Raw genomic sequence first — 27,989 nt, 5'->3', positions numbered from 1 at the left:
AAATTTTTAAATACCATTTCTCTGAAATGTATATTTTTTGATTGATAATATGTATTACTTTGGATTTTGTAAATTAATACGTCTCAATATATTAATATTTCGACATGATCTACGAATAAGCTTACAATTTTTACTTATTTTATAGCTACATAAAGAGTTTTGTTATTGTTCCATAATTCCCAAACGTAATCATTCGGTACTCTCTCTTACAAGTATACCCAATTCATATTTTTACACAGTTATACACATTTTTTATTTTTGTCTTGGGTTTACAATTTCTGGTCACACGTTTTTGTCCTTGTACAACTTGTTTTTGTCGTATTTTGTGATGTCTTGTGACGTGAATTTTGTGCATATAGATATCAGCTTATATTAGTTGTGTTCCGTCCAGTTAATTGTTAAGTTTTGCTGCAAAGTTTGCTGTAGTTCCAAACGAGGCAGAATGATTTTAAACTCGTTTTGCTTTTAGCTACTCTTACTAAAGTGAAAAAATTCATATTTACAAAATTTAAAGTTTGATTACAGTAGTGTTTTTAGAAGGTCCATATTTAGCTTGCATCCAAATGCATAGATTTAAATGACCACATATTGCAAGTCACACATCCCCAAATCCCTTAAAAAGGACGAGGATGGAGACGCTTTTAGAGGTGAGATTGTCGAACCCTAGCAACCCCTACAGCCCGTAACAAAATTGACACCCATTCAACAACATCAAACTGAATGTTCTGAAATAGTCAATTTGTTAAAGTAAACGTAACAGAAATTTCATTCATTTCTTCCAATAAAATAAGTGTGTTTTAAAATTGTGTGTTATTTCTTGTCTTAAAGTAGTATTCTTATATTGTGAAATCAATTAAATGTGATTTTTTTAGGATTGCCATTATATTTATAACATAATTAAAACAATTTTTATAAAGTGAGAAAAGTGATTAAGAATTAGAGAAATTTGTCGGAATATAAATTAAAAAATAATGATTTTTATTGACTATTTTGGAAGATGTGTGTTCCAATCCTGGTATGCTTTAAAATTATGGCCTTACGGATGTGTTTATTTTCTTCAGATTTAATATTATTATTTATTCGAGGTATGGTTCTACCTCCAAGTATTGTGGGTCCCTATCACCACGGCATGGCGCGTCCTCAGGTCGCGGTAAGAGGAGACGGCCTCCAGATATGGAGGGTAGCTGCGAATATATTGAATAAGCAGTTGTGGACAGCCGACAAGGGGTGGTCCTCCAGCTTGGGGGTTGGGTGAAGGGCTAACAACCCATCACCGTAAAAAACAGCTTGTTACGAAACCTAACATTAAGCCTCGGAATGGGACTGATTCTCCGGCACGACCACAGCAATGGAATAAGGTTATAAGATTTGGTACATGGAACGTAACTAATCTTTATAGACACTCGGGAGGAAATTAAACGCAGAATAAATATGGAAAATGCCTGTTAGTATTCGGTTGAGAAGCTTTTGTCATCTAGTCTTCTGTCAAAAAATCTGAAAGTTAGAATTTATAAAACAGTTATATTACCGCTTGTTCTGTATGGTTGTGAAACTTGGACTCTCACTTTGAGAGAGGGACAGAGATTAAGGGTGTTTGAGAATAAGGTTCTTAGGAAAATATTTGGAGCTAAGAGGGATGAAGTTACAGGAGAATGGAGAAAGTTACACAATGCAGAGCTGCACGCATTGTATACTTCACCTGACATAATTAGGAACATAAAATCCAGACGTTTGAGATGGGCAGGACATGTAGCACGTATGGGCGAATCCATAAATGCATATAGAGTGTTAGTTGGGAGGCCGGAGGGAAAAAGACCTTTGGGGAGGCCAAGACGTAGATGGGAAGATAATATTAAAATGGATTTGAGGGAGTTAGGATATGATGATAGAGACTGGATTAATCTTGCTCAGGATAGGGACCAATGGCGGGCTTATGTGAGAGCGGCAATGAACCTCCGGGTTCCTTAAAAGCCAGTAAGTAAGTATGGTTCTACCGTAACTTCTTAAATTCAGCAGGAACTGAAAGTTAAAGAGATAATAAATGTTATGAGAAGAAATATGTTTTCGGACTAGCTGTAATTTATTTCTAAAACCAATCCGTAAGGCCTTTTAAAATAACTACCCGAACTTAATTATTTGTGTTTAGATAGTCTGTATAATTGATTTTAAATTATAATATTTCCCACATGTTTGTGTGTTGTCCTATAGCTTCAAATATTTAGGCAATAATACAGTCTCAGTACATAGTTTGTTAGGATTTTGTGTCTTGGAAATAATTTAAAAATTACTTACTTTTAATTTTGTCTTCATACACTAAAGTGATAGTTTTATTTTTCACATCAAATAAAATTACCTTAACATCTATTAAAATTGAAGTAAAATATTATTAAAACATGATATAATTTGCAAACATATCGTACTTATATTTTAAAGAACAAAGAATATAATAATTATTGTTTATTCCAAGTCACAAATCAAAATTAACCCTTTAGTGCTCGTAACATTAACGTTACGTGACAACGTACCTTAGCTTCAGTAGTTGTAGGACGCAACCCCGAATTCTTGCTTATCCTAATAGTTTAGAAATTGCAGATAAACATTTCCATTAAATTCAACACACTACACAAAAGATTTCGTAATTATTTAATTAATGACATGTGTTATTCAGTTTGGTATGTACGCTCACAAATATTACTTCCACTGTTCTTAATTTTAAATTAATTATACTGTAAATTGTGTTTAATATTTGCAATATCTAACATATGTGTAAATGCATTGATTTCCTTAAAATTACTTTTCTATTTTCTGGTAAGATAAAGCAACAAACCACAAAATTATAACTAATCCAAACTTTTATGGTATTTCCGAACAACTTAGGAAACCAACATGTTTATAGGCATATGGGCTATTCCATCTCAAATCGACCGAAATATAGAGAAAATTGACCTTGCAATTTTTAAATACAATGAAACTTTTTCTGTCCGTAGACAACTGTGATATAATGCTTTGTGCAAAGTTTGAGGCATCAGAACTTAATAGTGTTTAAATTAATAATATTTAAATTTATCGTATTTTCATAAAATTAGCAACTTTAAACTGTTGTGGCTCCGAAACCCTTTCACCCAATAATCAAAATCATGGTTTATTTTGATGCTGAGAGGTTAAAGTTTATATTGACATGTAAACAGTTTTTCTTACTTTTTATGGAAATGGAGAAATTGAGATTTTTCTTCATTAAGACGCCTTTGACCTCGAAAAAATATTTTTTAAATATATGGTTAGATTCCGCATTAAAAGTACAAATAAACACATATTTTTACTGGTGGGACGTTGATAAGAAAGTATTGAAAATATCAAATAAAGAAAATAAATAGTACGCGCGTGAGCTAACCAGCTGACTGTGAGGCGGGAGATAGCCGAGGGAAGCAAGGCCAGTAGACATAAACACGTGATATGTCGTCTAGCAGTCATGGCTGTGCTAGCTTTATCACAGGTTTTCATAAACACAGGAGTAAAATGACGCCCAACGCTCGCTTATCTTCAGCTGTCGGCCAGTGCTTGCGGTACTGCGCCGTTCAAGTCTAGGCGTGTGAAAATAATCTATTTAATACCCTCGAAACTTATTGCCGAGCCACTAAGCAAACAATGCCGAATCCCTCTTAATAATGCAAGGTTTTTTCTCAATATTTTTTTACATTTTTACAAATGGCCAAAAAGCTAAAAGCAAGTAAAGTCAGATTATCTGTCTCTCTGTGTATAATAAAAATGATTACTTCTTAACATAACCTACGAAATGTCAGCTTCAAAATAAGCTCTCGTTCAGTGTTCTGCAGTAAATGTTTCCAGAGTTCTGAGCGCTAAATTTGTCGCTCAATAATACGAAAACCGTTTGACTTTCGATAGTATATTTTTGAAAATGCACTTCCCTCAGCACCTTGTATAAATAGGGAAAAAATTAGAGTATAAAAAATGCGAGGTTTTTTACTGATCGATTTCATATGGAATAGCCTATATGTATTTATTCCAAATTTCGTAAAGTATATGCTATATTCAAAATTAATATAATTCTCTCTTGTACAATTTTTAAACATTTTTAAAACATTTAATGCTGTTCATAAAAACAATATCTTTACAATTTTCTCAATGTTTTACCATAAACTGAAATATAGCTACGTTTGATAGAATATCATTACTTCCTCACTACCTTAAGAATCGAATATCATTCCATTACTAATGTATATTTTCTTAATTACAGAAAAAGCCAGACTGGTCGAAGAAGGGCGAGAAGTCGGAGAAAGAAGTGGAGGCATAGATTTAAACATCATGATTATCTCTTCGTTTCTGTTGCTTAAACTCAAATCATCAGAATATTATTAACGTGTGCAGAATTGTGATTCTGCACGCCGTCCTAAATGGAAGTACTAACCGAAGAATTATCACGACACTGAGGAAGTCTACATCGAACACGTGTGACAGGCAATATCGCAGAAGTAAGATGGACTGTCTTTCACTGTAACTATGTTCCTTTTTCATGTCTCTATTAAATTTGTGGTTGGAATATTTTTATGTTTGTTTCTTAGATTTATTGACATAAAGGCGAACACATTGTAGCGAATGCGTGGTTCACCAGTTATATATCAACTTTTCATAAAGAATGTCTTTGTCTCCATTCTACTTTGCTGGCCGGTTTCTATTTTGAATACAAGGAAATAAATATATGATATATCTTGTATTGTATAAGAAGGTCATAAATTAAATTTACTCACAATATTTTTTCTCGTTTATTAAGTCACCAACCAGGAGATCCCTGAATGTTCAGTGTAGTGAATCCTACAAGCAAAAAGGGAATGTTTTTCCTTATTTATAACTAGGGAGCGGATTTTTATGAGCTAAAAATTGTAATATATTTATTTTTTATGTGCTAAAAAGTACGAAAATATTTGCTAAAAATAAAAATATATATATTTTTTAATATGACAAAAATACCTTACTTACCTTGAAAAAAAAATGTTACTGGGTACTCGCCAATCACACTTGGGTATCAGTTGCTAGTAGTTGTCCGAGAATTGCAGTGAACAACAAAGGTCATCTCAAAATTCATGCCGATTATCTCTGAACAACGACATACTGTGAAAACGATCTTTCCACATCACAGGACGTCAGACGTGCATATTTAAAGAGAGGAATGTCACAAACACCTACACCGTCAATTTCACCTACAGGCACACCCTCCAATACTTGAGCAACTTTACACATTTATTTATATCCACTGTTTTGCCGTGAATGCACATGTGAAGCAGCGGCAATGTGCTTGTTTCCTGATAAATGTTGGGTTACCTGAGAGCTCTGATCTGCACTTACTGATTTACCATATTTTTCCGTCGGTAGTAAAAATGTTTTTAAATTCATCTACATATTGCTGAAGAAGCGATCTTAAACTCGATTTGATTTTAGACATCTTAAGAGGCTAATATACACATGTCTTAACGTAAATAATGTTTCTAGCTACTGACTGACAATTTCGGAGAAAAGCTTCCTAAAGCGACGCCACTACGTCTACACTACGCAGCTTATACTTATGTCCCGATAACGGGGAATCACAACAAGATATATTGCCTCACTTCATAGGCATGAGCGAGAGGCGAGAGATTTGTTTAAATTAAATAATGTTTATACCCCAGCTCTTATCCGTTGTTTCAGAAACAAAGCGCGGAATGAAATCATCTTCAGCGACAATAAATATTCCTAATTATGTGTTGCAAGATCTCTCCTCCTTGTCCATGTTAATTTATTCTCCAATAATAACACTGATATGCTGCTTACCAGTTCTTAGAACTTGAGGAGATACTATCACAAAAATGGATCACGGATACACCACACAGCGTTTAGAAACACGAAGCAACCAAGAATTCTTAAAAATAACTAAGAATTCTTAAAAAGATAACGTACTTCTGAGTGATATAATTGATTTAGTTCTAAATATTTAAAAGTCCTTGTAAAAAAATTATTTAAGTAAAAAACTCCAAGATTTATGTGTATATAATAGATTTCCTGAAAATACGTATTTACATAATTGTTTGTAAAAATATGTGTTTTTATGTGAAATAAAATTCGGGTTTTAAACTTGAAACTTGACATTCGGAATTTTTAACTTTGTTAATTGTGTTTTATCATACGCAAAAAATGTATTTAATTACATAGGAATCCGCTCCTTATTTATAACATGAAATTACATTAATTAATTTCACCTGATGCCGTAACACAAATGTCTTGGTAATTCTTAAGCATGGTTGGTTAGAAGTAAATGATTCGTTCATACGTACGACGCTCCTCTCCCAGTCCCCATCCTAATTCCCTTGAATTATTAAAAATTCTTGTATTTACAAAGTGGGTCAAAAGTCGCTTTCTCCAGTATTCGTTCTTACATTTCATATTTGTATACATAGTTTATACAGATATTGGGGAAAGCGACTTTTGGCCCACCTTGTATTATGTTAAAATCTTCATTATGTTTTTCTATCCATTAACCTCTATTATGGAAATGCGTGTTATTATTCGGTTGAGAAGCTTTTGTCATCTAGTCTTTTGTCAAAAAATCTGAAAGTTAGAATTTATAAAACAGTTAGGCTATATTACCGGTTGTTCTGTATGGTTGTGAAACTTGGACTGTCACTTTGAGAGAGGAAAAGAGATTAAGGGTGTTTGAGAAAAAGGTTCTTAGGAAAATATTTGGGGCTAAGAGGGCTGAAGTTACAGGAGAATGGAAAAAGTTACACAACGCAGAGCTGCATGCATTGTATTCTTCACCTGACATAATTAGAAACATAAAATCCAGACGTTTGAGATGGGCAGGACATGTAGCACGTATGGGCGAATCCAGAAATGCATATAGAGTGTTAGTTGGGAGGCGGGAGGGGAAAAAGACCTTTGGGGAAGCAGAGACGTAGTTGGGAAGATAATATTAAAATGGATTTGAGGGAGGTGGGATATGATGATAGAGAATGGATGAATCTTGCTCAGGATAGGGATCAATGGCGGGCTTATGTGAGGGCGGCAATGAACCTCCGGGTTCCTTAAAACCCAGTAAGTAAGTAACCTCTATTATCCTACAGTTTCAGACATTCCTAATCGTTGAAGACCAATAGATGTAGTGTTCTTAAAATTGTGTTACAATCACTAGAAGAAAAGCGATGGTGTTATTCGTAACCTGCTCCTAATTGACTGTGCAAAAAGACGAGTTATAGAAGTGATGTCATAAGGTATGTATGTATCTACTTGCAGCATAAAAATGTACCTTTCCAATAAGACATAAACTTTATGTTTGCTATGTATGTAGGTCTATATATAAGTATAAAATTTCAATATTTCTCTTCTCATTTTCTGCACATGTTAAGATTTTCTTACTTCCAACTAGGATGTTTACCTCAAATATATATCTCTTTCTTGTGGTAGGGCAGGAGGTTCTTTCTGGCTTGAAGTTAGGCGGACGTGCGTTGGAATTCTTGTGACATGAGGTCAACAGAATCTCGAGCCAACACCTGAAACAACACAGAACTTTCAATACAGCAGTTAACTGACAAAACAGGGTGTCAGGACTCGAGGTTGAAAACTCTGATTTTATAAAGGTGGCTTTTTATAACCATAAATTGTTACTTTCTTAAAATACTGTAAGTGTCTACTTTGACGTCCCATTCTCTCTCTCCGTAATCAGCCATTTCATAACCATTCTCTCAATTAAAGGATGATAATAATAATAATAATAATAATAATAATAATAATGATGATGATAATAATAACAAGCTTTAAGTAAATCAAGATTTCGCTAGTGCAAGACAAAACAAACATGTTAATAGGTAAAACGTAGAAATTGTATTTAAATAATAATATATCTTTGTGTAAAATTGTTGTATGTAATGTGTCTGTGATCTATTATATATAATAAACCAAACCAAATCAAGATTTCAGGTATAACTCCCTGTAAAGTTGACTTGAATAATTTCGAGGGAAAAATTGTTCCGAACAATTCCGGAACAATTTTTCCCTCGAAATTATTCAAATCAACTTTACAGGGAGTTACACCTGAAATCTTGATTCCGGAACAATTTTTCCCTCGAAATTATTCAAATCAACTTTACAGGGAGTTATACCTGAAATCTTGATTTGCATAATACACGTCACTGTTCGTTAACAGAAAGCCACAATTTAAGTCACACGGAGTTAGTGTGCACTCGAAGTTGGTTGCTTGACGGTTGTCAGCCCACTTTGAGGTATGGGGATATAGAGGGAAAAATTGGATCGGTATCGGGTAGAGTTCCCGGGTAGCTCAGTTGGTAGAGCGTTGGTACGTTAAACCAAAGGTCCCGGGTTCGATGCCCGGCCCCGGAACAATTTTTCCCTCGAAATTATTCAAGCTTTGAGTAGTCGGCCTGGGTAGCGTAGTCGGTATGGCGCTGGCCTTCTGTGCTCGAGGTTGCGGATTCGATTCCGGACTAGATCGCCATAGATTACTTAAATGCGACAGGCTCATGTCAGTAGATTTACTGATATGTAAAATAACTCCTACGGAACAAACTTCCGGCACTCCGGCGACGCTGATATAACCTCGGCAATTGCGAGCGTCGTTAAATAAACTATAATTTAATAAAAAAATACGTTAAGTAACGACACAATGACAACAAAATACACTAAACTTTCGCTTATTATCGATTTTATGACTGTGCTTTTAAAATCAATTATGTACGCATAATTTAAATCCATTAGCTATTAGTCATTAATAGTATACACATATTTTTGTACTTGATTATTTAACGACGGTGTGTCAAATACTGGATCATTTGGTGTCAATGGATTTGGTGATAGCGAGATGGTATTTGGCGAGATGAGTCCGAAGATTCGTCATAGATTACCTGCCATTCGTCTTACGGTTGGGGAAAATCCGACCAGGTAATCAGCAAAAGCGGGAATCGAACCCACGCCCGAAAGCAACTCCAATTCAGGAGGCGTACACGCTACTGCCTGAGCATTGGGCACAAGACTAATTCTCGAAAACGCCCATTCACAAATTAAAAAAATTAGAGCTCTTGATAATAAAACTTTAACTCTCTTGCTCATCAGTATAGGAGAGTAGGTAGGTAGCAGAAAGTAGGCTATATCCGTTTTAATATAGGCTCTATATTTTTATTTTATGGCGGTTTGTCACCTACACGCAACTCCGAAACTGTTTGGAGGACCACAACTGCCGTTAGTTAGCGGGTTCATAATTATGGTCTAGCCCAGGCCTGCACAAGGTTTGCGCTCTCCGAGCCGGCTCACAGCTCATGAGCGGAATGCAGATATTAGCTGCGCTCTGTATAAGGGTGGACTGGAAGAAGGGGTGATCTCGTACAAAATATACACAAAAGGAAGTACTAGTAAGAGTGCTTATGAAATGAATTCCCGTTCAGTGTTTGCAAAACTATCTTGGACTATTATTAATTAATAAAGAAATATTTATTTAGAGAAGTAATAGCAATTCTATAGCTACTTAAATGTACAATATCATTTTGTTATATTTTTATCAGTACATCAAAACGAGGTTTTATGCTGTTAGCAGCTGAAAGGAACAGTAGCCTACTGATCATAATAAAACATCAGTTACAGATGTTCGTTGTCTGCCTTTATTAAAGTTGATTATAGGAAACAGTTGCTCACAAATATAAATGTTGAGCCAACATAGCAATCATTTTCACAGCCAGCCTATGTAGTCGTGGATATTATTGCTAATGTTTAGTCTTGTAAAACTCAACCATGCTAGTAGTATTATTCAAACCATCTTTAGCCCTTAGGTCACATTGAAGATGAATAAGTTCGAGCTGTAAATCGTTAAATGTTAAATGTTATGTTCCGTCTTTTAGATTCCTCCATACTGTACTGTAGCAGTAGGTAAGCAACGTGAAACAGTTACTGAGAATAGGCCTACACACTGCACTCCACTAGATAGCTGAGTGGTCGTTTCCCTCTCCTCTATCTATAGCAAGTCTATGTCATTCTGACGTATCTTCCTCTCCGATTCGGCGAGCGGTAAACACCGCTCTCCCGCTCCGAAGGAGCACGCGCGCTCGTTGAGCGCTGTTTGTGCAGGCCTGACTAGCCGGAAGGATTATAAGACAACTCCACCGACCATATCCCCTCTTCACCACTTAGGGGACGCTTATGCATGCCATGGCAGGTCAGCATACTGAAATGGAATTTCATCCATTTTTGATGGAACATTTATTCCGCTGTGACTCGCTCCCCAAAGCCTGGTTTGTTGCATCACAGGAAGGTAAGAATGGGATTTGAGTAGGATAGGTTAATAAAATGGATTATAGGGTCTACTACTAAGAGGAGAAATCAACTGTTTTGAGCCTCAGAAAAGTTACAATTAACTGGTATAGAGTAATAAACACACGAAACTATCCCACGAGAATGTTATTTTTATTTATCCTCTTAGTAATGCCAAGATTGTATTAACTTTGTATAATTAGGCATGTATTTTGTATGCATCTGTTGTGCGTTCATGTCAAAGGACAACACTGAATACCATTATTTTAAGAGTATTGGAATCAACCTCCATGGATTATAATAAACTTTTCTAAGTAAGTTATATAGTACATGTATACAGAATTTAAAAAAATAACGCATAATTGCAATTAAAATTGAATAAAAGGATTTTGGACAAAAAGCTCAGACAAGTCAAAACTTTTATACATCTCGATTACACAACTTTTAACACTATATCACTTCGGAATATGTATTATATGTCTTTCACGTGTTAAATATTACTGTACCTGGTTAATATTATGTTTCGGTCTGTTATAGACCTTCTTCAGAACCTTCAGGGTCCTCAAGAAGATCTATAACAGGCCGAAATATGTTAACCAGGTACAGTAATATTTAACACGTGAAAGACATATAATACACATTTCAAAACTTTTACTTGGAAGTAAATATTTCTATGGAGACAAAATAATTGTTCGACTATTGTTGTGCGAGTTATGATGTCGTCGAGTTCTGACATGTCCATGTCGTTTGAATTTCGCTTCTGTTCTACTCACAGTTAATCGAGAAATAGGTGGCCGGTTTGGACAGAGTTTCGTTAAAAAGTGTGCATACCTCTTATGTACATTTCCTCTTACAAAATCTCATCATCATCATCATCATCATCTCAATTCTCTCATTTTCTGTTAAGAATATCTTGTTTTATGATGATTTCATCAATAAAACTGCTTTTATAACACAGGGACTAGCAAAATATATCAATAATAAAATTATTACTATAGTGGTTCTTTAAAAAACAAATGAAATATTTTAAAAAAAGAATATACTCTCTCAGATGATATTAAAAAAAACTGTACAATGCCATTTAAAAATATTCTCGAAGACGTCACAACTTGCACAACAACAGTCGCAAAAAATTTGTTTCATAAAAATACTCCTTTCTAAGTAGAGTCTACAAGATTTGACTTGTCTGAGCTTTGTCTCTAATCCCTTCATTCAGTTTTAATTGCAAGTATGCGTTGTTAAAAAAATTGCATATACCGATTCTCCTTGTGTATAGGAATGAACTCGATTACGTTGTTAACTTTATCGGGTATGACGTAAGCATTTCCATGGCAACTGAAGTCGAATTTCCGTTTCACAGTCCTTTAATTTTTTCTACTACTTTAGGTCGAATAGAAGTCATACGTCAAAACAATGCGAACTTTGTTACTGAAAAAATGATTCTGAATTAAGTGAAAATCAACTTTTCACCATCGTCATCATCATTTCTTAATGTTAAATTGTTAATTAGTAGTCTAACATAAGATATTGGAAAACATGAACTACGCCATAACAATACGATGTAATCCACATTTTTAACCAATTCTAAATTATAATTTACATGTAACCCACTTACGTAACACTCAGTGTGGCTTATGAGGGTAAGCCTACTTTAAATCTCATTTTTTTCTAATTTTTTAATTTCTCATTTTACATATTTGTCAAACAACAATACGATCAGTTAACGAGCGATCACTTTTTGATGGTAATTTCCAATATTGGCTAATACATTTTAACATATAGTTTAATAGGAAATAATTAAGATGATATGTAATTAAGTACACAGATAACTGATATAATAACGAATGGTACACAAATTGTACATGATCGAAAAAAATCGAAAAATCGAAGGAGAATTGGGAGGAAAATTTAAAAGGTACGCAAAACGCGTCCTTGCAAGGGGTTGGGGGCTGTACAAAACTAAATATGTGAGCTCCAAGCCTGTTGGCCACTAGTCTCACTCCGGGTTACGCTGCTCCCCTGAAGGAGCTCTAGAAAATTTTGAAGGGGAAGCCGAAATTGGACGTAACCTCTTAGGTACCACATACGCGAGGGGGGCTGAGATTGATCAATTGATCACGGAACGGGGCGAGGAGGAGTTGGCTGGTGTTTGCCGTTAGGATGGCAAGACGCCGTCATCTGTTGTTCGATGACAAAGCAGGTGAAGGCCGTCGGAAGAAGCGCCGTGAAATCTAAGCTGCAATTTGAGAGGTCCCTGTCCTTTCAATTTGCGACTTATTGAGTGACCTCGTATGTTTAATAGACTATTAATATTATCTGAACTAGGGCATACATAATTTATAATAAAGGTGGAATATATATGGGGAAGGGCATATAGGTCCGTGGCCCATTTCTTATAGGGCTCATCCCGACATTTGTCTTACGCCTGAGGAAAACCACGGAATACCTTAGGCAGGATGAGTTGTCTCATATAAGAGACTAGCCAATTTGGCTATTATGTAGGAGGTCATGAGCCTTGTTGATTTGTCTCAATTTCGAGACCAGCCATTTGGCTATATGATGGCTCAATTGCGAAGAGGGGGGAGAGATGTAATTGTTAATTAGGGAGATTCATGGGAATATGAGTGCAGGTCCGTGGCCCATTTCTTTTAGGGCTCATCCCGACATTTGTCTTAGCGCCTTAGGAAAACCACGGAAAAACCTTAGGCAGGATGTGTACATGATTTTGATGACAATAAATATAAGCACATATACATTAGAATATTGAAAAGTTACAGTGCTAGTTGTCTGTTTTCTGACCTTATATTATCTTATCGATCACTATTTCAAAGTGATTTGAAGCACTATATCATAAACAATTTTCACCACAGTGCGCCTAATAATAAACACAAGACACTGACAACCTGTAGTGTCGCTGTAATGTTACAAACAACTGTAAAGAACTAACTTCGGGACGCGTGAGAATGGGGCACAGTAATGATTCAGCTGATCATTGATGGTCGTTTATGCATTCCTCATAGATTTCTCAAGGATGTGATACCAGAATATGTTTTTAATATACTATATTACGAGAAATTAGCAACAAAACTAAAGGATGCGAAATACTCTCTACAGCTCTACACGAAATAAAATATTTCTTCCAACGATTTAGATTGTGGAAAAGTCCCCATAACACTTACAGCGTTCCCTCGTTGAATGGCAATACCAATTCTTTGGCGGAGGAAAGCCGTGGAGCGAGAGTCGCCGTTAAGTGCTGATAAAACATATATATTATAGCCTAATTTAGATGTCAGATTTTCTATTGTCAACTAAAATGTTTAGCATTTACACACGTTACATCATGTTATTGATGTGTTCAATATAAGTTGTTTTTTGACGTATGAATCTTAAGATGCCTGAATAGGCGAATGCATTTGTCTCATACTATATATTAAATTTTAAAATAAGTATGATTTGGTTAAATCCAGACGTTTGATATGGGCAAGGCATGTAGCACGTATGGGTGAATCCAGAAATGCATAGTGTTAGTCGTGAGACCTGAGGGAAAAAGATATTTGGGAAGGCCGAGACATAAATGGGAGGATAATATTAAAATAGATTTGTGGGAGGTGGGATATGATGGTAGGGACTGGATTAATCTTGCTCAGGATAGGGACCGATGGCGGGCTTATGTGAGGGCGGCAATGAACCTCCGGGTTCTCTAAAAGCCATTTGTAAATAAGTAAGTATGATTTGAATATGTATTGTTCATAAACATAAAGAATAAGATAAGTCAAAGACCACTCAATAAATATTCTAGTAATCATCATTATCGCCAAAAACTGCAGCAGCCTAGTCACCGAAATATTTTCATGGTCCGTTTCCGATATTTTGGAAATCATGAACCAACGCAGTGTATTGACAACTTCCTTCCCATATTTTTAAAATGGCGCAACAAAGACGCGGGCAGCGTTTCCTGTTCTAGTGAAACATGGAGAAGTGGAGAAACAATATTATTATTGGTTTTTGGGAATTCGCCACAATTTTTTCGTCACCGTTAAAATTGATCACATTTAATTCGTAACATTCATATTCGCCACAGGTGTGTATTTGTCACATGATATATTGGTAACAATTTCAATTGGTAAGAGGTGATTTTTTTATAACAATTTGAAATTGTCACAGGTGATTCATTGGTCACAATTTGAATTGGTGAAATTGAATTCCTATTGAATTAACAATAATGTAGTCTTCCACCTGAAGATCTGGATATAAGTAACATCAATGTCCAAAAACTACGACAAAATCTTAGGAAATAAGAGTACGACAAATGGTGTGCGCTTCCACATAAAGGAAAACGTGTTATTTTATTTGAAGAATATACTCCCGGAAATAAATGGATTTTTTCTAAGGAGGATCTGTCTTCCTCTGAATGGCGGGACGCAATTAAGATGAATGCTAACGTAGCACCAGTGAGAAGTCTTCATGGGAGATCCTTGGACGGTTTCCGTTGCAGATACTGCAACGAGATTGAAACCTTAGCACACGTCCTAGGAGCCTGTCAGCATGGAGAACTCCTGAGAAATTCACGCCATCATAACATCCGAAAACTAATAGCACAAGCCCTTAGAAAAAGATCCTTCGAGGTCCATGAAGAGGTGCACTGCGTTGCGTCTGAAGGCGGCGGAATTAGAAGAGCGGACATCGTGGCTCTAGACAAGACTAATAGTAAAGGCTTTATACTGGACCCAACTGTTAGATTTGAGATGAGCCAGACCCAGCCATCTGAGGTCAACAAAGAGAAACAACAAATTTATGAGCCTACTATTCCGTATTTTCGAGAAAAATATCAGATGGAAGGCACCTGGGAAGTACATGGTTTAATGATCGGAGCGAGGGGCACCATCCCACGATCAACTGTAAACACTATCAAAACATTTGGAATCCATGACATTATTCCAAAAATAATTACTTCTAGCATTAAACTGTCTGTGGCAATTCTGAAAAATCATTTATACGGAATAACATAATCCCTCCCTCTTTCTATCCGTTAGTGTGTGATTGTTACAAGATATGTACAAATTTATTATTTCTTAATTTTAAGCTCCTAGTTCACATTTCAATTTGACTCATCTATTTTACTGTAATCATTATTGTTCTTATATGTGTGTTATTCTGTGTTTTTGGCAACCCAGGATACCTGGGCAGACTATTTCTTGGAAATAAATTATATATATACTGTAGATTCCCTGCTATATTATGGCCCACTGTCCATAGATAGTCCAGGATGTTTCCTGTCTCCTCATATTATTCGTAATTTAAGACGTCGCGAGAATTCCTGCTCTTTCTATCAATACCACTGATTTCAAATCTTCACGCGTATTGTGTAAAGCTATAGTAGGATAGTTGGCACGGATTTATACTCGGATATTACTTCCATTATCCAATAATGACTTCCTGAGAATTCATTTAGATGTCTGTTGGTTCACCATCTGGTTCAAAATGCAGGAACCATCTATCACCTTTTAAGGTGTTGGTATATCTTTCGACTATGACGTTCAATTAGTTGATTGTTTTCGGTTCCTGAAGCGGATGTTCCCTTGTGGTGAGACGTAATGTCCTTTTAATGGTTGATTTTTTTTTTATAGTTTGACATTTCTTTCATTTGACACACGGCAATTTATTTTGAAGAATGAAGAAAATTGATTCTCTGGAAGTACTTGCTGTTTCCTTCATAGACACCATACACTCTTTCGCCTCGATTCTTTCCCAGTCAACAGTATGGTAAGAAAGAAGGTCCCTTTATGATTCTGGTCCCACTATGAGTTACTGTTAGCAATGAGTTATACTTACCACTTATATCACAATCCCACACTTTCTCACTTTTGACGGTTCCATGTTTGTTAAAGTTTAAGTTTACGGCGTCCTCTTTCAGTTTGTGTATCTAATTTCATCATTCATAATTTTGAAAATACTAGTGCGAAAATTAGTGAAAATACTTCGGATTTTGTTAAGTTGTAGAAACTATAGAAATACAATACATTATTGTGAAAAGGAAAAAGTTTAAAATACCACAGAAACAACACAATGCATTATTGGGGAAGAAAAAAGTTAAAAATACATTATGTAAGATAATTAATAAGCTGCTATTCTATGGTAGGCCTATATGACGAATTCCGGTGAACCCGCTGTAGTTGTTACGAATTGTAATTATTAATAATTAATAATAATTTATTTATTTAATCTGGCAGAGCTAAGGCCAGTAGGCCTTCTCTTCCGCCCAGCCAAACTCTAATTCTAATTGAATAAAATTGCTTACATAGTTATTACATCAATATCTAGACCATAAAACAACATGAAACTAAATAATGAAAGTTGGATAAGTAATGTTAGTGTGACAATAATAAACATTGGTAAGAAATAGTTACAATAATAATAATAATAATAATAATAATAATAATAATATAATTTAGATATGTATCTGTGATATATATAACCATTAAACATTGAGAAACCTGAAACAGCTATTATTGTTAACAAGAATTGTTAGAAAAATATTTCATTAGCCTATCCTTAAATTGGTTTGATGTCTGACAGTCCCTGACATTACTCGGTAGGGAATTCCAAAGCCGAGGAACAGCCACAGTGAAAGAAGATGAATATGAGGATGTTCGGTGGGAGGGAATGGATAATATTGAGGAGTGTTGTAATCGTGTGTCTAGGTTATGATGGGTGGATAAATTTTGAAAACGAGACGCAAGATAGACAGGAGTGGAGAAATGCAATATGTGAAAAAGAAGGGAAAGACAGTGGATTTTCCTACGATCTTCTAGACTGAGCCAGGACAACATTTCGAGGGATGGTGTTACGTGATCAGCCCGGCGATTATTGCAGACGAAACGGACGCACATATTATGAACACGTTGTAGTCTCTGCGCCGAAGTAACGCTTAGGTCAGTAAGCAGAATATCACAATAATCGAAGTGGCGCATCACGAGTGTTTGCACTAACATTGTTTTCATGGAAAAGGGTAGAAAATTCTTCAATCGCCTAAAGGAGTGGATTAATGAGAATACTTTTTTGCAGGTTTCTGCAATTTGAATGTTCCAATTTAAACTTTTATCCATATAAATACCTAGATTCTTTACTGATTCACTGAACGGAATTTCGGTGTCGTATATTATTGTGTGACGAATCGTAACTTACGAATTGTAATTATGTGACGAATCGTAATTGTGATAAATAAATTGTGCCGAGTTCCCCGGATCCCCTTTTATTCATCAGGAATTCGACTCCTACTATGAAAATTAAACTCATAAGGGATGAAATATTTGGAATTTTTCAGAGTTAGTGTATAATAGAATACAGTTTGGGTGTTCGTACCAGGTTTGTAATGAAATTGTTTCTTACAGAAGATAAAGCAGTGTGTCTAAATTTGAAAAACGTAAAGGATGGGAATTGGTGCAGTAAACAACAGCTGCAATGCGCTGTTTTGTGTACGAGATGAACTGCACTCTCCTTATTGCTATAAACGATGCTGTTCTTAGAGCTGCGTGTGTAAAAAAACAGCTTGCGCGAGGTGTTAAAAAGAGATCGTGCCAATGTCGCAATGATTTGAAGTTATTTAGGGCGCTGCGCTGGCTTGGCGACCAGAGAAGAAACAATCAGTTGACCTATCCGTATTCGAACCAATTTACAAATCCAAGCGCGCATTCGAAAATTTCGGCGCAATATACTAAACTAGTGTCATTAAATCAACATTTTAATATTTCTTCATGAGGACTACAAGTAGCCTACACAATTTAAAGAACATAACCTACGAGTAGGCGTACATTACTTAAATCTCTGTTGTGTAGGCTATCTACAGTAATATCACAAGTGATTATATTTTTCCGGTAATTTAATTTTAAGTTAACGAATGTTCCTTGTCGAGATCGCAGGTAGAGAAATAATATATCATGGCAAGAAACATGAGTTTAAAGAGGAAATTATATTGCCGGTGAAAACTATTTTACACGTGCGAAAATCGGCTAGATAATTATTATCCGAACAACTGGATGTACTACATGAATGCATTCAAATGTCTTCCCTCTAATTTCAGAGGTTATAGTCAAATACCAGCCTCCTGCAACTATAAAATTCATGGATAAATATATGAGGTTTTAATATCGTAGTAGTTTATTATAAAATAGGCTTCATTTATTTACATTTCAAAATAATTGTGAGCTCTTTTTCGGTAAAGTGTTTGTTGGTGGTAAATTCTTGATACCTTCATTTATTTTTTTCATATTTCGAAAGAAGGATAGCAATGGCAAGGGAAGCTTTTAATAGGAAAAGGAGCATCATCTCCGGATCTCTGGGAAAGGAAGAGACGAATGTGAAGTTCTGTTTGTGGAGTGTGGCATTGTATGGGACAGAAACAAGGATATTACGACGAAATGAATTCTGAATAGGCGGCAATAATTTTGACACGTACTAAATTTACAGATAAAAACAAAATAATAATAATAATAATAATATTAATAATAATAACATATAAATGTGAGTCACAAAATCCTTAAATTTCTTTTATCTACCACTGTAGTCTTTTCGTAGAGATGAGCAGAATTATGTGTAACCAATGAAGACGGACACACTTATTTCTGTGGATGTGACTTTACATTTAGCAGAAACTAGTATCTTAGAACCAGTTTATATACAGGGTGATTCAGAAGGAATATTAAATATTTTAGGAGGTGGTGGAATGGACTGTTCTGAGTAAAAAAGTTTACATAAATGTGTGTTCATCTTTCAAGGGTGTGCAGATAGCCTATCGCTATTTGAATATTACGCACAACACGCGTTACAAATGGTACGTAAGAAAGACAAATAACTACGTACAAAGTAATTGTACGTATGAAATCGTATGAAGGCAGTACTGTTCATAATTCATTCATCCATAGTCTTCTGCCAAGGGCAGGTCTTTCACTGCAAACCCAGCATTTCCCAGTATTTCCAATTTACTGCCTTCCTTGTTCATAATGGATGTAGAAAAACAGCTATTTCTAAGCCGTAAAGATCCGATGCCCGCGCAAGTCTGAAACAAATGACAAGCACTCAGCACTGTGAATAACGTGTATCTGCAGGTGTGTTCTTACGCTGTTGAGTATTCAAAGTGTTTCACGTACATTGACCACCAAGGTCACCAGACCTTACTCCTGTCGATTTTTGTATGTGGAGTGAATGAAAGACGAAGTGTACAACAAAATAAACACGAGGAGCCACCGGCGTGGCTCAGTCGGTTAAGGCGCTTGCCTGCCGGTCTGAAGTTGCGCTCGGGCGAGGGCTCGATCCCCGCTTGGGCTGATTACCTGGTTGGGTTTTTCCGAAGGTTTTCCCCAACCATAATGTGAATGCAAGGTAATCTATGGCGAATCCTCGGCCTCATCTCGCCAAATATCATCTCGCTATCACCAATCTCATCGACGCTAAATAACCTAGTAGTTGATACAGCGTCGTTAAATAACCAACTAAAATAAAAAAATTAACACGAGACGAATTGATCGCTCGCATTGTGAATAATTATGACCTCAGAAAAGCAAGGCTAAGTGTTGTCAACAGAGAGGAAATGTGCATTGAAGCCGGTGTTGGGACTTTTTAACCATTACTTTGAACTGCTGAAACGTACTGGTACTACCTACAGTAAATGCCTAAATAACAAACTTATCATTAAGTCATATGTATTTTCTTATTGATATTTGTAACTCTTGTTACGCGTAAAATTCAAACAGCTATATCTCCACATCCATTGAAAATTGATTATTATGTTTTTACTCAGAATACTCCATACTATCACCTTCTAAAATATTTACTACTATCCTGAATCACCCTGTAGATGCATTAGATTCTGTTATTGACAATGTTGTTATTTAGTTCCTATAGCAATTAGAAGTTCGCTCCTTGTCTCAGAATAGCGCATGCGCTTCCAAACCAGAAGGTCTGTAGTTCCGTTTTCAGCGTCAGCAATAGAATAATTTTATCTTCCGACCACGAGACCGGATGTTTGTCCCTCGTCGTGCGCTTTCCTAATTTTACAGAAATTTCATCACTTGCTACAGCTAAATCGTAAAAATATGAATCGTAACATATTGTGAGTGAAATATGTTAAAAATAAATGCGATCTTTAATTAAAACATGAACTTCGTTTTGTTCCATTTCTTACGGTTTACGCAATTGCTATGCTCAGAGCATGACGAAATCGACGATGTTCGGGTAAAGGGGGTTAAGTCATTTTTGTACAAATGGAGTTTTGTTCCCGAGGTGAATATACAAGTTAAATTTTACAAGTGGGTGTGCAAAAAACAAAAGAATTCTAGCATTTGATGCGTTTTATTTGTGTAGACACTTATTTGCAATAAGGGTCCGAAGTTTAATTTTCATTTATCTCAAAATCATTTTTATGATTTATCTTCCACCAAAATAACCTTAACAACTGCAAGCAGCAGCCGCGCAGAATATATGAGACTTTACAGGAAAAGAAAACGTAAAGAAAAGATAATTCCCACTCTAGTAATAGACCTAATTCATATAAACAAAGGAAATAGCAATGTTTCACTGAAGGTTTAATTTTAATGCGAAGATGAAATTGTTTTAATATAAGATCTAATATTCAATGTTATTCTTGGAATGAAACTTTTGTAATTATCTTTACTGAAATTATAATATATCATGTGTCCCGTCATTTCCGGATAAGATGTGACGTGTAGATATTCGACATGGACGAAATCCGTCCAATCTGTTAGTAAAAATCATTATACATTCAAATTCAAATTCAAATTCAAATTTATCCACAATTTACATTTGAAATGACACATATGAATATATACCCGAAATGAGCATATGCTCGTGCTCGGGTACAGTCCAGTAGTCTACATAAATTTTAAAGAGATCAATAATAAAGTTGATGTTAGAAATAATAGTAATAATAATAATAATAATAATAATAATAATAGAATATCCGTGACGGAGATGATACAAAGATAGTAATACAAATTAATTCATTAATAATAATAATAATAATAATAATAATAATAATAATAATAATAATAATACCGGTAATAAAACAAAAATATTTACAATAATAAAATAAATACTAAGACGGATAAAATAAAATATAAAACCACTAGCGAGAGTTAACACAACTTAAATAAGCATATAATAACCAGAAAAAAAATGACGAAATCGAAAATCAACAGAAAAGTTCGATGTATCGCAGACGACAGCAATCGCCGTATTGACATTGTGTTATGCATTAATGGTAGTAGGGGGGCCGAAGGTCTACGTAACTGCCGTTTTTTCGAATCTTCTCTTACAATCATGGGAAGTTAATGCTGAAAAACAAAATGTCTACGAGTTAAACTGTTCATTATTACCAGGATAAATACAAATAATACTGAAATATATTAATAAAGTTTCAGTTATAGATCTCCCCTTTTGTGCAAGAGGTATCATATCAAAATATTTTATGAATGGCGGGGAAAATATAAATTTCAATAACTCTCTAGTGAGAGAGATAGTGACAAGTACAATCAAGTATATCTGTGGTGATGCTAAGAAATAATTTATTGGAGATATACACTGTTATTAATTAAGAAAATGATCTATATATATTTATCACAATGTTTTATCTTATAGGTTACATGCATCAGATAAATACAATAAATATTAGTAACATATAATGCTAGTAACACTTAAAATAATAATACAATTTATCAAATATTTTTAAACTTAAGAATGTGTAGATTGCTTAGGTCTGGATTATTTTTCAATACTGAATTGTATAGTCTTGGTCCATAATTCCTACTGTGTCTTAATACTTCGTGTAAAGAAAAAGTAAAGTATTGGTAATATGATTTATATCTACATGTTATAACTGACATAAATGTTCTTTATCCCTGAGCTAATCTATACAATCCCAAGTGCTGCCCTTGGCTGGCCTGGACAGCAAAGTAGTCATCTCTGTGATCTTCAAAAAGAACGTCCTTTATTCCTTGGGCTGCTTGGTCCAAGAACAACCGACTATTTTTGCACGACTTATTCATTTGTTTTGAGTACTTTTTAAATGACAGCTGTCCTACCTTGGTGTAAATAAATGTGGACCCAGTGCAATTCGATCTCATGTGAATATTGTTTAAAAATTATTTCATTATAAAATTGATCGCTGTTGCGATTTAGAATCAGAAGTAGACTTTCTTTAACAATTAAGCTGGCTAAAATAATACTAGCACTTATTGTATGTAATTACATAAGTTTCTGAATATGCAGCAGACATTTTGAAGCCACGTAGGAACATTCTGGCCCAGTTATTTACTTGCGTGTCTTTAAAAGTAACACCTCTTGATATAGATTTGGAACAATGCCCCAACCAATGTAAAAATAATATGGTCTCTGGTTTTTAGTTGTCACTTGGTTCACAGTTCTTAATGTAACCTCACAGATTATTTTTGGTAAACATTCTTGAGAAAGAGAGGTTGACGACATCTGCTATGTTAAATACTATCTGTTATGATTTTGAGTTAAAATTGATAAAGTCCAATAGATTCAGTGATACATTGTTCATATATTCTGCAGATTAATGATTTTACTTTAATAAATAGAGACTTGCACGATTTTAAACAACACACGATCATACTATAGCATACAACAGAATAGTAATATTATGAAATGACTCATTGTTAATGTTTCCGTGGTTACCAAGTATCTTAGCGGATGTGTTTATGTTTCAATCGTGAATGGTGCAACGATATTTTAGTTTGAAGATAACTTTTGCTTTCTTACGTTAACGCTTAAGTTTTCTTTTGAATGAGGCATACTTTTAGTTTGTCGTAGGCTTATTTGCTCCAATAGTTTTTCTCACTTCAGTATTTTAATGAGATTCCTCGCTTTCAAATTATAACCAGAACTCTGAGAATTGTGAAGATGATACTATGATCCAAGAACTTTAAGCGTAGGCTTTTTCATGGTCTGGAATTAATTTTCTTTCAGATATATTATAATATAAAATTAAAATCCGGTAGTCATGTTATTTATATATTTAACATTCTCAAATGTTTTAGGCTGGCTACAAATACAAGGTACGAAATAATAAATAACATTCTGATAACATTGAGAAGTATTAGTATAATACATAATTCCATTGTTCGGTCTAAATTAGAGTATTCTGCGGTTATTTGGAATCCAGTTACTAAAAAAAAAATCAAAATAAATTTCTAAAATGGTTATATTATAGATTTTATAATAATTATCCTATTTATGAGAATTACGCTACAATGCTTCAACATTTCCATTTCACAAGTTTGCAGATTATACCCAATTGTCAATCTTTTTAAAATGTCTTTATAAAATTATTAACAATAAGCAGGATTGTGTTAGTTTATTTCATTATATAACAATTGTCTTTAGAGACAATTAATATTAGGTATCCTCCACAAAACTGGCTTCATTTATACACTGACGGATCCTTGATCTCCAGAGAACAAGGTGCCGGTGCAGGTGTTACGTGCTGTCTCTTCTCACTTTATAGATCTCTTGGATATGGAACAACAAGTTTTGATGGTGAAATCATTGCAATAAATGAATGTCTCAGGAATCTTCTATGCCACATCAATAAATTTGGAATGCAGTTATATTGTCAGACTCCAAAGCAGCTATTCTATCAATCGTCTCTAAACACACACCTTCATTCAAACAGCAGAAATAACTAAAATGCTCTCTCAATTATTATCACTCAATAAAAGAATTGTATTCTAATGGATACCATCCCATTGTGGAATCCTGGGAAACGAGAATGCGGATGCTTTAGCAAAGAAGGGCAGCACTGCTACTTCAGACCTGTTACTAAATCTACATATTACTCTGTGAAGAGATTTATTAAATCTACATACTTAGACTTCAACAAACAAAATTTGATAACTCAATCCCAAGGGAAAAAATGGAACTCTCTGCATCAAAATCCACAGTTGATTCCCGATTTACTACGAAAATCGTCTGTAGCTGCATTTAGATTGGCAACAGGCCATGACTGTTTGGCCAAACACCTGCATAGAATTGGAATATATCAGTCCCCTAACTGCCCATTGTGCAACTCAAACCAAGAAATGGATTCGGAACATCTCAAAATCTGTGCTTCAGTGGCTGACCATGATAATATCTTTGAAAACTATTGGAGTGCAAGAAGTCAAATGACTTTATTGTCAAACGCCTGGCATTAGAAAACAACAACAACATTTTATTATATAACATTATATGCACCCAAGTTTAATACAAAATTTCGAAACTTATTTTTCAGACTAAGTGTAAATAGTGAAACAATAATTCTCCAGTTTTTTCAAATGTTGCAATTACACAATGAATTATATCCTCATCACAATGTTGATATTTTCAATATGACATTTTCTACATACCGAATAATTTGTTACCATATTTTTCAGAATATTGTTATTAGTTATTAGTTAATTGCAAGCTATTTTTTTTTCCTTTCTGTTTTTACTATTTTGTTTCTGAATAATTTCGAGGGAAAAATTATTCCAGGGCCGGGTATCGAACCTGGGACTTTGGTTAAACGTACCAATCCAATTTTTCCCTCTATATCCACAGACTTCAAAGTGGGCTGACAACCGTCAAGCAACCAATAATTAGTGCACACTAACTCTGTGTGACTTGAATTGTGGTTTTCTGTTAACGAACAGTGACGTGTATTATGCAAATCTAGCTTTCAGGTGTAACTACCTGTGAAGTTGATTTGAATAATTTCGAGGGAAAAATTTTTCTGGGGCAGGGTGTCGAACCCGGGACCTTTGGTTAAACGTACCCGCCCCCGAACAATTTTTCCCTCGAAATTATTCAAATCAACTTTACAGGAAGTTATAACTGAAAGCTCGATTTCTATTTTGTTTCTGTTTTAATAAGGGTACCGGTATGTTTAATTTTCCTTGTTCATGTTTTATAAATTATGAAAGTTGTAAGTCAGGCTTTGCCTGTTATGTTCATAAACAAATAAAATAAAAATAAAAATAGAATATAGAACAATTTCTCTTCCAAATAGTTTTCGCATTATGCATAGGCAGCTTTGTACGTGACGTTTGTTGTAGAAATTACTTGTGGGGCTGATATTTCAGAGTGCTTAGATTTTTTCAGCTACTCTAATTACATTATTCTTATTATCGCCTCATAGTCTTTCCACTGCCTATGCCCGCGAACAGCCCCTATAGTCCATAAGAAACGTTAAAAATTGTAATACGATTCACTATCTACGAGACATTTGTCACACGAATAGCACTGACAGACAAACGCAAAAATCAACTTGGGCACTGCTCTAAGAATGGACCGCGCCAGTTCAACGATATCCTTGTGTACGCGCTTCAGTTTCAGCACAAAGTACCGAACAACCTTGGTTGTCTCCTTGGACACTAGCCTAATGCCTCGTAGGGGTGTCCAAGCTGTGTCAAATTTAAGTAAAGAATATTACACTGTCGTTGATTTCAAATTCAATTCAGATGATACAAAATACATTGTTTAAGTTCCTATTATTATAAAATATTCAAAGTATCCTAGCCATTCCAATTTCCTACTAGATTACTGAGACCAATTTTGGTTTGCAAACGCTCAATGACAGAAGAATCACTCAATTATATTTTTAGAAAAGTGTAGGGACATCATTTTATTTTTACTAACATTTTTAATATTAACCTGTCTATATCTTTGGATTAAAGGCCTAGAACCGGAAACACCGCTAACTCCCCCTTCCAAGACTGGAGTTCGATGATACTGGGGTAAAATACAAATCACTTTACTAGGTATAGGAGGGAAGAAAAGTAGTTCATCCATTTATGTAAACTAGGAAATATCGCAATTTTGAGTTTGATAATTTTCATTATGTGTTTGTTTAATCAAAATACAGTACTTTATTAACACTTGGTGTTTTTACTCACGAATTGAGCTATCCATTCGGACTTATTAATTATGCAGTGTATATTGTACTGTTATAGCACATTAGCGTACAATATAGAGAATGAAGTTAAATTGAAAAATAATCATAATATGGATATTTAAACACATTTTTGAAAATGGTGGCCGTTCATTTCGATACAGGCTTCAGTTCTTTTGTGCATATTATCGCACTATAGATTATTGTACCTAATTTCAATTACCAGTTTCGTCTTTTGTACGAGTAACTCATGTTGAAATAATTCTATACCTACTCTATAAATGAGTACCTTACGTACTGTAAATTTAATTTTCACTTCTGCCCGATCCGAAAAGATAAAATTACTCATAAATGCTATCTACTGTCCGTTCAAGTGGTTTTGTCGCAGGGTCATAGAAAGAGGGGGGGGGGGAATCACGTGACAGTTAATTACTTAACGAGGCCCTTTCATTTAAGTTATTTTAAACAGTTGTATTTTAACAGTTGTTGTATTACAGACGTCCAATTCCTAACAGAAATTAATGTTCTCAGAAAAGAGCTGGCGAATAAAAGGTGGTGGGGGAAACCGGGATATGACGTAGGCAAATGGACGACAGTAGACTACCTGTGCGAAAATTATTCAATATTAAAAGCCCTTTCGTCACTGGAAAACGCGAACATATTTTTGGAACGTACTGTTTACTATGACCGTAAGGCTACTATGACTGTATATGCGGTCTTGGATCTGCGTGAAGGACGGTTGAACTTCATTAGTAGAAGGGGTGGGAGTGAAGTACATTCAAAAACTCAGGTACAATAAAAATTGAAGTAAAAATAAAATGGTGTCCCTGTATTAGCAAGTGTTATTAATTTCTCTGAAATACTCGTACTGGTTTCAGTTTATGTCCCTCCAATTAGATGTGGAATAAATTTGTTACTTAATATCACAAGATCGGGAAACAAACGGTATTTCTCTTTAACTAATCATTAATTAAAATGTTAAGCAACTTCAATTCACTGAGTGAAATTGATTTATTTTCTGGTACAGTGATTCAGAAACTACAAGGTGGGTCAAAAGTCGCTTTTCTCACATACATCCTTACATATAATTACATTCAATTTACATTTGACCGCACATTCTTTTACAGATTTTGTTCAAAATGGAGACATGACATCGGAAAAACAGTTGACGCACGAACATGGTTGTCAACCCACCACTTATTACACCAGCTATTCATTTATTCAAGTTATAACATCTGTATATGTGAAATCTGAGAACGAATATTGGGGAAAGCGACTTTTGACCTACCTTGTATTAAGTTCTATTTTTTCCTTCTTCCTTTTTTGGCGCCATGGCCCTTTTAGTTTAGCCTTAGCCTCCCTTAAAACAGCCGATCATTCCTTCTTCCATACCCTTTAGTGCTCGTACTTCACCTTTTTACTCCCAGGGCTCTCAAATCGGACTCAACATCATACAGCCATCTCTATTTTTCCTGGAATAACTCAATTTTTCCTCGCTTTGGTTCTACAATTTATTATAGATCTATTAAATTGTCTGGTTTTTAGTCAATGTTGCCACATTCGTCATTATGATGTCATTTTCTTTTATTTCTATTATTAATGAGTCCCACATTCCTATTTTATAATTGCCGTTCACGTAAATCATTAGCAATATTTATAAGTTATATTTATGTGAAGAATGTGCTTTGATGGGCATCTAATCTGTAAGTCATAATGAATGAATGAATGAATGAATGAATGAACG

The 27,989-nt window shown here is 34.9% G+C and overlaps 1 protein-coding gene and 1 long non-coding RNA gene across 2 annotated transcripts in view; both read left to right on the top strand.

Moving 5' to 3' along the window:
* Window positions 1-4,770, top strand: LOC138695012 (uncharacterized). Its single transcript, XR_011331036.1, has 2 exons — window positions 1-647; window positions 4,256-4,770. It is a non-coding gene; the product is annotated as an uncharacterized lncRNA (long non-coding RNA).
* wupA (wings up A) overlaps window positions 1-27,989 on the top strand; it is a 187,420-nt gene that overhangs the window by 96,468 nt on the left and 62,963 nt on the right. The window lies entirely within an intron of this gene.

Source organism: Periplaneta americana, chromosome 2 (assembly GCF_040183065.1).
Source record: "Periplaneta americana isolate PAMFEO1 chromosome 2, P.americana_PAMFEO1_priV1, whole genome shotgun sequence".
Lineage (NCBI taxonomy): Eukaryota > Metazoa > Arthropoda > Insecta > Blattodea > Blattidae > Periplaneta > Periplaneta americana.
This window is presented reverse-complemented; position numbering and strand designations above follow the sequence as displayed.